This window comes from Heterodontus francisci, chromosome 15, assembly GCF_036365525.1.
Source record: "Heterodontus francisci isolate sHetFra1 chromosome 15, sHetFra1.hap1, whole genome shotgun sequence".
Lineage (NCBI taxonomy): Eukaryota > Metazoa > Chordata > Chondrichthyes > Heterodontiformes > Heterodontidae > Heterodontus > Heterodontus francisci.
In genome coordinates, this window is record NC_090385.1 from 17,508,344 (window position 1) to 17,521,051 (window position 12,708).

Here is a 12,708-nt window from a genome sequence, read left to right on the forward strand (position 1 = left end):
GATGGGATGATTTCAATGTTTTTGTGGACTTGGTTGTTTCTGCCATCACTGTCTTCCAAGGATTTCCTCCAAGTTACAACACATGCAAGGGAACACTGGTCACAATTGCTGACTATTACAAAAGGGTCCTTTAATGCATCCCAAGCAGTTTTTAAAAGCACATGAACATTAAACTGAAAAGACCAAAAGACAAGCATTTTTGCACTATGTGGGAAAAGTAAGGATTTGAGCTGCTGTAAGTAAAGAGAAAAAGGAGACTGACTAGAATGTTGCTTAAGGAACAAAGCACACCTAAAAAAAAAAATCATTTACTTCCTGCATGGGACTACTGACAGGGAAATCATCAATATGTAGGAACTGCCTGTTCTTTTTAGCAAGAAGAAATACACTGCTAACTAACATGCTTGAATCACTGAGGGACTGGCATGCGACAAGCCCCTCCACCATCTGTGGTTTTAAACTGGTGTTTCTCTGCAGCAGGCTGAGAAGCAGCTGGATTCTGACATATGCAGACCCAACTGGGAGCCCCTCCTCCTCTCCATTCCAGCTTGCATGCTGCGAACACTGCCTGCTGACTGACCACCTCTGCATACTCCAGCGACAATCAGAAACCCTTTTGGAGGAAATCATCCGCATCGCTGTCTTCAAGAGATCCACCAAATCAGTCATCTATCTCTTCAAATGAAAAGCCTCAGGATCACCGAATTCAACTAGCAGCCAGCCAAATCACCAAACTCCACAGACTGTATACTCCTTTTTTCTATGGACTCTAACTCAACCAATCTACCCTTCCCCACTCTGTAACCTATTTGTGTGCGTGAAACTCTAGTGTGCGTGTGCGAGAGAGAGAGAGAGAGAGAGAGAGAGAGAGAGAGAGAGAGAGAGAGAGAGAGAGAGAGAGAGAGAGAGAGAGAGAGAGAGAGAGAGAGAGAGAGAGAGAGAGAGAGAGAGAGAGAGAGAGAGAGTGAGTGAGTGAGTGAGTGAGTGAGTGAGTGAGTGAGTGAGTGAGAGAGAGAGAGAGAGAGAGAGAGAGAGAGTTGGAGCGTAGTTTATAATTTTAACTGAACTAAGTAAAGTACAATAAAGTTCAACTCTTTCTTTGTTAAACTCAAGAAAACCTGTCCGATTACTTACTTGCTCTGATCATAACAAGAACCAATCAAACCCAGTACATCTACTTCAAAAAAGATTTAAACCTGTTGTGGTCAAACAAGGAGGGAAAAAAGGGAAGCCCTTCGACCCCTCCTCACCTGACTGTAAGAGTAATCAACAGAAAAACAATTATTAATCAAACCTAAAACGAATCACACAGATTTGCATTAACTAATAAGGGAAAACCTCCATTGATAAAGACCCTTTCATGACCTCAGGACATCTCAAAGCACTTCACAGCCAACGAAGTACAGGAACATGTACATTTGAAGTGTAGTCACTGTTGGAATGTAGGAAACGTGGCAGCTAATTAGCACATAGCAAGGCCCACCTTGGTTTAAAGTCTCATCCGAAAGACAGTACCTCCAACAGTGCAGCACTCCCTTAGTACTGCATTGGGTTGTTAGCCTAGATTTTGGGCTCATTCTCTGGAGTGGGACTTGAACCCATAACCATCAGATTCAGAGGCAAAAATGCCATGGCCAACACCTTCCAAAAGTGTACAATTACATGAAGTATCATAGGATGAATGAGAACGGGCAGAGACTGCTTGAGTTGTGTACCTATCATAACCTCTGCATCACCAACTCGTTCTTTCACACTAAACCCTATCAGGTTTCATGGAGGCACCCAAGATCGCGTCGTTGGCACCAGCTAGACCTCATTGTCACAAGGCGAGCCGCCTTAAACAGTGTTCAAATCACACGCAGCTTCCACAGTGCAGACTGCGACACCGACCACTCCCTGGTGTGCACCAAGGTTAGACTCAGACCAAAGAAGTTGCATCATTCCAAGCAGAAGGGCCACCCGCGCATCAACACGAGCAGAATTTCTCACCCACAGCTGTTACAAAAATTTCTAAATTCACTTGTAACAGCCCTTCAAAACACTCCCACAGGGGATGCCGAGACCAAGTGGGCCCACATCAGAGACGCCATCTATGAGTCAGCAATGACCACCTACGGCAAAAGTGCGAAGAGAAATGCAGACTGGTTTCAATCTCATAATGAAGAGCTGGAACCTGTCATAGCCGCTAAGCGCATTGCACTGTTGAACTACAAGAAAGCCCCCAGCGATTTAACATCTGGCTGCTTTAAGTGCTGCGGAAGCACTGCACAAAGAACAGCCAGGCGCTGCGCAAACGACTACTGGCAACACCTATACAGTCATATTCAGCTGGCCTCAGACACCGGAAACATCAGAGGAATGTATGATTGCATGAAGAGAGCTCTTGGGCCAACCATCAAGAAGATCGCCCCGCTCAAATCTAAATCAGGGGACATAATCACTGACCAACACAAACAAATGGACCGCTGGGTTGAGCACTACCTAGAACTGTACTCCAGGGAGAATGCTGTCACTGAGACTGCCCTCAGTGCAGCCCAGCCTCTACCAGTCATGGTTGAGCTGGACATACAGCCAACCAAATCGGAACTTAGTGATGCCATTGATTCTCTAGCCAGCGGAAAAGCCCCTGGGAAGGACAGCATTACCCCTGAAATAATCAAGAGTGCCAAGCCTGCTATACTCTCAGCACTACATGAACTGCTATGCCTGTGCTGGGACGAGGGAGCAGTACCCCAGGACATGCGCGATGCCAATATCATCACCCTCTATAAAAACAAAGATGACCGCGGTGACTGCAACAACTACCGTGGAATCTCCCTGCTCAGCATCGTGGGGAAAGTCTATGCTCGAGTCGCTCTAAACAGGCTCCAGAAGCTGGCCGAGCGCGTCTACCCTGAGGCACAGTGTGGCTTTCGTGCAGAGAGATCGACCGTTGACATGCTGTTCTCCCTTCGCCAGATACAGGAGAAATGCCGCGAACAACCGATGCCCCTCTACGTTGCTTTCATTGATCTCACCAAAGCCTTTGACCTCGTCAGCAGGCGTGGTCTCTTCAGGCTACAAGAATGGATGCCCACCAAAGCTACTAAGTATCATCACCTCATTCCATGACAATATGAAAGGCACAAGCCAACATGGTGGCTCCTCATCAGAGCCCTTTCCTATCCTGAGTGGCATGAAACAGGGCTGTGTTCTCGCACCCACACTTTTTGGGATTTTCTTCTCCCTGCTGCTTTCACATGCGTTCAAATCCTCTGAAGAAGGAATTTTCCTCCACACAAGATCAGGGGGCAGGTTGTTCAACCTTGCCCGTCTAAGAGCGAAGTCCAAAGTACGGAAAGTCCTCATCAGGGAACTCCTCTTTGCTGACGATGCTGCTTTAACATCTCACACTGAAGAGTGCCTGCAGAGTCTCCTCGACAGGTTTGCGGCTGCCTGCAATGAATTTGGCCTGACCATCAGCCTCAAGAAAACGAACATCATGGGGCAGGACGTCAGAAATGCTCCATCCATCAATATTGGCGACCACGCTCTGCAAGTGATTCAAGAGTTCACCTACCTAGGCTCAACTATCACCAGTAACCTGTCTCTAGATGCAGAAATCAACAAGCGCATGGGAAAGGCTTCCACTGCTATGTCCAGACTGGCCAAGAGAGTGTGGGAAAATGGCGCACTGACACGGAACACAAAAGTCCGTGTATCAGGCCTGTGTCCTCAGTACCTTGCTCTTTGGCAGCGAGGCCTGGACAACGTATGCCAGCCAAGAGCGCTGTCTCAATTCATTCCGTCTTCGCTGCCTCCGGAGAATACTTGGCATCAGGTGGCAGGACCGTATCTCCAACACAGAAGTCCTCGAGGCGGCCAACATCCCCAGCTTGTACTCACTACTGAGTCAGCGGCGCTTGAGATGGCTTGGCCATGTGAGCCGCATGGAAGATGGCAGGATCCCCAAAGACACATCGTACAGCGAGCTCGCCACTGGTATCAGTCCCACCGGCCGTCCATGTCTCCGCTTTAAAGACGTCTGCAAACGCGACATGAAATCCTGTGACATTGATCACAAGTCGTGGGAGTCAGTTGCCAGCATTCACCAGAGCTGGCGGGCAGCCATAAAGACAGGGCTAAAATGTGGCGAGTCGAAGAGACTTAGTAGTTGGCAGGAAAAAAGACAGAGGCGCAAGGGGAGAGCCAACTGTGCAACAGTCCCAACAAACAAATTTCTCTGCAGCACCTGTGGATGAGCCTGTCACTCTAGAATTGGCCTTTATAGCCACTCCAGGCGCTGCTTCACAAACCACTGACCACCTCCAGGCGCGTATCCATTGTCTCTCGAGATAAGGAGGCCAAAGAAAGATCATAGGATCTCAGCTAATGATATCGTAAATACTTCACAATTCTACTTGCTCTAGGTGAGAGACTACAGAAACATGCAGCAAAGAGGGAAGGTTGAAGGCCTGAGGTCTATTTTTATGACATATATCCATATACTTTAAACCCCGATTCAACGTATTTCACCAGTTACTGTTGTTTTTATTGCTCCTATGATTGCTATTTGCTGCAATGAAAACACAAACATTACAAAAACATTCTGAAACAAAGTATTTGACAGTGACCTCTGCAAAGTGATAATCACATGTAGCTCAGTAATACTATTAGAATCTATCATATGTCCTCCTCATCTTATTTGAAAGGGAAAAAATAATTTTGCAAGGAAAAAGCAAGAAAACTGTCATTGTGCAATCCTTCAAAGTTAGCGTCAACAATTTATTGAATGCTGCACTTCTCGTACATGGTTCCAAGGCAATGGATTAAAGCTGTAGAATCTCTCAATATTTCCTCATTCAAGTCATTATTGAAGGAGTTCCTCAACTTGCTTGGTTGGAAAATGAACAGCCTTGTGTGGTATGCAGCCAAAGAGCAAGGACGTCACTAAGTTGATCCCTACTTTGTGCGGATTTAGCTGATCTCATCCAGGGACTGGCTGGAATTTGATTAGAGATACAGCACTGAAACAGGCCCTTCGGCCCACCGAGTCTGTGCCGAACATCAACCACCCATTTAGACTAATCCTACACTAATCCCATATTCCCACCAAACATCCCCACCTGTCCCTATATTTCCCTACCACCTACCTATACTAGTGACAATTTATAATAGCCAATTTACCTATCAACCTGCAAGTCTTTTGGCTTGTGGGAGGAAACCGGAGCACCCGGAGAAAACCCACGCAGACACAGGGAGAACTTGCAAACTCCACACAGGCAGTACCCGGAATCGAACCCGGGTCCCTGGAGCTGTGAGGCTGCGGTGCTAACCACTGCGCCACTGTGCCGCCAATTGCAACAATTGGCCTCAGTGCCCCTGGGCCAAGAGGAAAATTAGCCAGGTTTCCTGTTCCTGATCATTATTTTGTGTGTTCATATTGGGTCAGACAACTGATCTGTATGAGCAGTGATGCCTATGATGGAATTGCCCATTGTGTGTCAGCTGTGGCTCAGTTGGTAGCACTCTCTCATTTCTGAGTCACAAGGTTCCGGGTTCAAGTCCCACTCCAGGGCTTCAGCACGAAGTCAAGGCTGACACTCCAGTACGGTACTGAGGGAGCACTGCACTGTTGGAGGTGCTGTCTTTCGGATGAGGCATTAACCGAGAACCCATCTGCTTGCCTGTGAAAGATCCCATGGCACTACTTTGAAGAGCAGCAGGGGTGTTCTCCCCAGTGTCCTGGCCAATATTTATCCCTCAATCAACATCACAAAAACATCGCTGTTTGTGGGAGTTTGCTGTGTGGCTGCCGCATTACAACAGTGACTGCACTTTAAAAAGTACTTAATTGGCTGCAAGGCGCTTTGAAACATCCGGTAGTCATGAAAGTCGCTGTACAAATGGAAGTTTTTCTTTTTTTAATTTCTGCGTTCAGATAAAGAATAAGTGAAGTAACAAAAGACTACCAGTATCCATTCCATCACTCATCAGCACAGGACAGATTTCATTGCCAAATCATTAAAACCTGTCTACACCACTTTTTTAAACCAGCCACCCATTATCTTAAAGATGACGTCTGAACCAAAAAAAAACAAAAGCAGCCACTTATTACCCCTTGGATGATTTCTTTTTGGTTCCAGTTATACAGAAGTCACTTAAGAACATTCACGCAGCACCTAAACATCACTAATGCTTTTTATAACTCCACCAACATTTTAATCTGGATAAATTGCCATCATATTGTTACAGGTAATGCCCCCTATTTAGGCTTCATACTGCTACAGTGATGGTATGATGTGGGTAAGAAGAGCACAGCCACAAAGAATAAATACATATATTCAGGATGGGTGAAAGCACAAACAACAAAAAATTAAATTCTATTTTTGGCATCCCTGACATTTAACAAAAGTGCACCAGTGGAGCTTAACCCAGAAAGTGGAGGGAAGCAAGACATCACAACTGAGAATATCTAATGTGAATGAGGGGAATTCTTTGCCCTCTGTGCAGATCCAGTTCTAGGATGATTTTGTGTCTTCAGCTTAACTGCTGGCAACTTTGACACCTGCCCAAATACGGTGGGGGGGGGGGGAGGTGACTGCAGGCAGGCCCAGGTCTGACCACAACCCTTCACCAGGCACACACCAGTCAGACTGTCCCCTTTAAACACATTCAACCTAAACAAACGGGGTTTAATTAGTTAAGCGGCCTTTAAATGAATTAGAACCATAATAATAGCGAAAGAAAAGCCGTACCTACTCCAGCAGTCCCGACAAGCACAGAGCCGCCCTCCGCCTGTTGCTGCTGCCGATCCCTCCGCCGACCGCATCACCTGACCACCACAACGCACACACCAACAATGCGCATGCGTGCCGCCGCGCAGGATTCTGGGAGATGTAGTCTCCTACGCAGAACAGCTCCACTAATTTGTTCTCATTGGAAGGATGCCTGTCCGGCAGAAACTGTCAAAGGGAAGGGGATCCGCAATATGCACAAGGGAACCATGCAAATGCCACACCTTCCCACTCCATTCTTTAAATTGCATGCACTTATCACATTGCTCATATTTCTATTTGTGCCAAACTTAAAAAAAGGTTTCTGGCAAGCTGAAGCATCTAGGGGCCTTAAAGCAGCTGGAAAGAAAAACTTGCGTTTATATAGCACCTTTCACGATCACAGGACGTTCCAAAGCGCTTTACAGCCAATTAAGTATTTTTTTCAACTGTAATCACTATTGTAGGAAGCGCGACAGCCAATTTGTCCACAGCAAACTCCCACAGACAGCAATGTGATAATGACAGATAATCTGTTTTTGCAATGTGGATTGAGTGATATATAATGGCCAGTACACCAGGGATAACTCCCCTGCTCTTCTTCAAAATAATGTCACAAGATCTTTTGCATCCACTTGAGAGGACAGACAGGACCTTGGTCCTGAAAGGCAGCATTCTCAAACTGTGTAGCACTCTACTAAAGTGCCAGCCTCGATTTTTGCACTCAAATTCTGGCATGGGACTTAAAACCTTCCTATGCAAAGGCAAGCATACTACCAACTGAGCCACAGCTGACACACTGACAGCTGCTAAATGGCGAGCAAATTGTGATGCGCCTCATGCACGTAGCACATGACTGAGTCTTTGCCGACTTAACGTTTTCTTCAGATTGGAAAATCTGAAACGTCTTTATAGAACACAGAAACTTACCAACACTAAAACTTTTCTTAAAAGTTACAAAGAATGACAATGCTATTCATTTAAAGTGAGAACAGATCAAGGAAACTGCCTTTGCAGAATTACTAGAGCCAATCGCAATAAAGTGCTGAGCTAATCATCACTAGTTCTTAACTCAAGGTTTAGTCATCATGTAATTTCAGCTTCCATGATCTCAATAACCTCTCCAAATCAATGACTCCAGCAATTTGAGATCAAAACAAACATGGTGGAGGTTTTGGTGTGCCTGTGAAAGCCTGGTCGCCAATCTGGAAAGCAAAGAAAGGTTATGGCGAACAATTGGTTTAGCCATCCACTGTTACATCTGGCTGGACCACTTAAAACATGATCTGATCCTGCTCTTGTCAACTACAACTGCTTGCTATTCCAGGATCATCCTGAAATGCAAAGATAAGCCTCAGCTTCTTTTAGCTACTGTAAACCATCTTCTTAAACCCTTCTTCCCTGTCCACTCCACCCTCACTTCCAACAGTAAATGCAAGGAGCTCATGGACTTCTTTGTCCCTGAGATTAAGGCCATCTAATCAGGTGCCTTTGCCACTTCCCTCCCTTCCCCTAGCCCACTGGGCCAAACTTTCTATAATGATCCCCCCTGCCCTAGCCCTGAACTCGTATCTTTCTCTAGGTTCTGTCCTATGCCCTCTCTGTGCTCATCTTGTCCATGAGACCCACTTCCTGTTCCCTCAATATTTTTTCCACTAACCTGCTGATCACCCAACTTCCCCTCCTGGTCCCCATGTTAGCTGGTATTGTACGGTTCTCTTTCTTTAGCTGTTGCCCCTCTCTCCTTTAAATCTGCCATCATCACCCCTTCCTCAAAAAACCATTGTCCTTGCAAGCTACTGTCCCATCACCAACCTCCCTTTCCTCTCCAAAGTCCTTGAAAAAGTGTTGTTGCCTCCCAAACTCGTGCTCATCTTTCCCAGAACTCCATGTCTGAGTCCCTCCAATCAGGTTTCTGCTCCTGCCACAGTACCGAAAATAGCTCTTATCAAAGTCACTAATGATATCCTTTGTGACTGTTGCAAATGTCAACTTTCCCTCCTTATCCTTCTCGATCTGTCTAAAGCCTTTGACATGGTTGACCACACCATCCTCTTCCATTGCCTTTCCACTGTCGTCCAGCTGGGTGGGACTGTTCTCACCTGGTTCCATTCTTATCTAATCATAGCCAAAGAATCACCTGCAATGGCTTCTCTTCCTGTTCCCACACCATTACCTCTGACATCCCCCAAGGATCTACTGTTAGCCCCCTCCTATTTCTCATCTACATTCTACCCCTCGGCAACATCATCCAAAAGCACGGCATTAGTTTTCACATGTACGTTGACGACAATCAGCTCAACCTCATCACCATCTCTCTCAACTCCTCCACTGCAGTTGTTATCAGACTGCTTATCCAACATCCAGTACTGGCTGAGCAGAAATTTCCTCCAATTAAATATTGGGAAGACTGAAGCCATGGTTTTCAGTTGATTCTCCAAACTCCGTTGCCTAGCTACTGACTCCATCCCACTCGCAGGCAACAGTCTGAGATTAAGCCAGTCTGTTCACAAACCTGTTGTCACATTTGACCCCAAGATGAGCTTCCAACCTCATATTCGTGCCATCACTACGACCGCCGATTTCCACTTGTGTAGCATCGCTCGACTTCGCCCCTGTCTCAGCTCATCTGTTGCTGAAACCCTCATTCCTACCTTTGTTACCTCTAATCATGATTATTCCAATGCACTCTGGCTGGTCTCCCACATTCTACTCTCCGTAAACTTGAGATCATCCAAAACTCTGCTGCCTGTGTCTTATCTCACACATAGTCCCATTCACCTATCACCTCTGTGCTCGCTGTCCTACAATGGCTCCCAGTCAAGCAATGTCTTAATTTTAAAATTCTCATCCTTGTTTTCAAATCCTTCCATGGCCTCGCCCCTCCCTATCTCTGTAATCTCCTCCAGCCCCACAACCCTACAAGATATCTGCGCTCCTCTAATTCTGGCCTCTTGTACATCCCTGATTTTAATCCAAAATTGATGGCCCCGCCTTCAGTCACCTGGGCCCCAAGCTCTGGAATACTATCCCTAAACCTCTCCACCTCGCTTCTCCTCCTTTAAGACACTCCTTTAAACCTACCTCTTTGACCAATCTGACCCAATATCTCCTTTTGTGGGTCGGTGTCATGCTTAGTTTTATAATGCTGCTGTACAGCGCCTTGGGACGTTTTATTACATTAAAGATGCTATATAAATATAAGTTGTTGTTGTGATAAGGAGGACCCCAGAATCAGGGTTGGTGCTGTGTTTAGTAATCATTCAGCCAGTTTTCTTCTCTGTTCCTTCTCCTGAAATTGCTAACTCTCTCCTGAGTACACTCCCATCTCAGGCACCCTTTTGGACCTTGATCATGTTCTCATTCTTTATGTGTGTGCCTAGACCATAGCAGCACACCCTTCAACCTTAAGGTTTTAAAGTCAAATCCCACCATTACCACATGTCTATACATGCACTTTCCAGCAAGGCGCCACTGGTTAGTAAGCAGGACTGGAAATCCAGGCTGATTTTCCTGACTTTAGCACAGGGGTGCTCAAACCAAATGCCAGACCCAACTGCTGTCTAGGCTGAGCACAGATCAGAAATCAGGTCTAAGACTTTCTGTTCTTTATGTTTCAGCTCCATGCTGCCTTTACTGATTGAACCATCGGGTATTTGTGGCTAGAAATTGATTCAGGGCTGCTCCCAACTCCACTGGGTTACTTCACTGCCCTGGATTGGAGGCAATTGCAAGGAATATTCTGGCTGTATTTTCAGTGTAACATAGTGTGGGTTAATAAAATTGGGTGACTCCAATCAAAAAATGTGAAAATTGAAATGGTTTTGATTAAATCAGAAATTTTAATCAGCATGCAAATATAAATTTCTGTAACTCCTCTGCAGGCATCTCTAGGTGCCCCAGTGAACAGGATCATTTTCACTACAATGGATGTGAAATAAATTTTCACTACTCCCCCGAGACGAGATGATAAATCATTAGCATTACCTATCATTCTGGAATAAGACACTCAGTTTGAACTAGGCTGTGATTTGTGTCATCCCACAAACTAGCTGGTCTGGCTTCAGTGTACATTCTCCAATGCCCGTAGCCTATGGCCTTTGTTTTATACACAACGAGTACTTATTTTTATTCTTATTATGGCTGAAACTAGAGCAAGAAGCAGAGAGCTGTGTTCCAGGGAGTAAAACTAAGATGCTGCACTAACATAAAGAGCATTGAACTGCTTATGAGTGAGGACAAATTACTTTCTTACCAAATAGTATTTGTAAATTTAACTATTGACTTCATCATATAATCTAGGCTAGCACTTCTGTGCAGTACTGAGGAGGTGCCGCACTGCTGGAGGTGCTACCTTTTGGATGAAACATTAAACCAAGGCCCCATCTGCCTTCTCAGATGAACACTAAAGATCCCATGGCACCTGTGGTGCATCCGCGAGGTGGAGGACTACATGGTTTGCACGTTTCAGGAGGTAATCAAGCTGGTGCATAGGCAAGCACAGTTGGGGGTGAATGGGTGGCTGCTGGACGGACAAAGGAGTCAGGGCAGGTACTGCAGGAGTCCCCAGAGAACATCCCACTTTCTAACTGGTATTCAGTTCTGAGTATTGATGAGAGAGAGGGTTCCTCTGGAAAATGCACCAAGAGTCATGACCGGAATGTCATGGCTGACTCGGCTGTGCTGCGATGGGGAAAAAGGGACAAGAGGGCAATAGTGGTAGGAGATTCTATGATTAGGGGAACTGATAAGTGTTTCTGTGGTTGCAGACGTGATTCCAGGATGGTATGTTGCCTCCCTGGTGCAAGGGTCTTGGATATCACTGAGCAGCTACAAAGTATTCTGGAGGGTGCACAGCCGGAGGCCGTGGTCCACGTTGGTACCAATGACCTAGGTAGAAAGAGGGGTGAGGTCCTGCAAAAATAATTTACAGAGCTAGGCAGCAGATTAAAAAGTAGGACCTCAAAGGTTGTAATCTCTGGGTTTCTTTCGGTGCCACGGGCTAGTGGATATATGAATAGGATGTTAGAGCAGATGAATGCATGGTTGGGGAGATGGTGCAGGAGGGAGGGCTTTAGATTCTTGGATCACTGGGCCTGTTTCTGGCGAAGGTGGGATCTGTATAAGATGGACGGGTTGCACCTGAACCAGAAGGGGACCAACATTCCTGCTGGGAGGTTTGCTAGTGCTGTTGGGGGGGTTTAAACTAATTTGGCAGGGGAATGCGATACAGAGTGGAAGCACAGTAGGGGGTATTGTACAATCAAATATAAATGTGAAGCTAAGTCAGTCCGGAGGACAGAGTAAATGTAGACCTGTTAAAGCTCAGGCAAATAATGAAAGGCTGGATTGTATCTATTTTAATGCAAGGAGTCTTACTAATAAGGCAGATGAATTGAGGGTGTTCATTAACACATGGGAATATGATATTATTGCTATTACTGAGACATGGTCGAGGGAAGGGTAGTACTGGCAGCTTAATATCCCAGGGTATAGAATCTTCAGACGTGATAGGGGAGGGGGTAAAAGAGGAGGTGGTATTGCACTGTTGATTAAAGAGTCAATTACTGCAGTAAGGAGGGATGATATCCTAGAAGGTTCCTCTAATGAGGCCATATGGGTAGAACTTAAAAACAAAAAGGGGGCAATAACTTGGCTGGGAGTGTAGTACAGGCCTCCAAACAGTCAGGCAGTAGTAGAGGAGCAGATATGTAGGCAAATCTCAGAGAGGTGCAAAAATAAGGGGGTAATAATAGTAGGGGATTTTAACTTCCGTTATATTAGAGGGGATAGTCTTAGTGCAAAAAGCTTAAAGGGGGCAGAATTCTTCAAGTGCATTCAGGAGAGCTTTTTGAGCCAGCACGAAGAGAGTCCTACAAGAGAAGGGGCGGTACTGGACCTAATCCCAGGGAATGAAGCCGGACAAGTGGTAGAAGTGGCAGTGGGGGAGCAT

The 12,708-nt window shown here is 45.9% G+C and overlaps 1 protein-coding gene across 2 annotated transcripts in view; it reads right to left on the minus strand.

Annotated features, from left to right (window-relative positions):
* The window catches only part of mtm1 (myotubularin 1), a 161,939-nt gene extending 155,116 nt beyond the window's left edge, over positions 1-6,823 (minus strand). The window contains exon 1 of one of the 2 annotated variants that reach the window (XM_068047162.1): positions 6,738-6,823. The gene's annotated coding sequence lies outside the window, so the exon portion shown is untranslated. The remainder of the gene's footprint in view (positions 1-6,737) is intronic. The other variant, XM_068047163.1, reaches the window with a different exon arrangement.
* Positions 6,824-12,708: the final 5,885 nt, after the last annotated feature.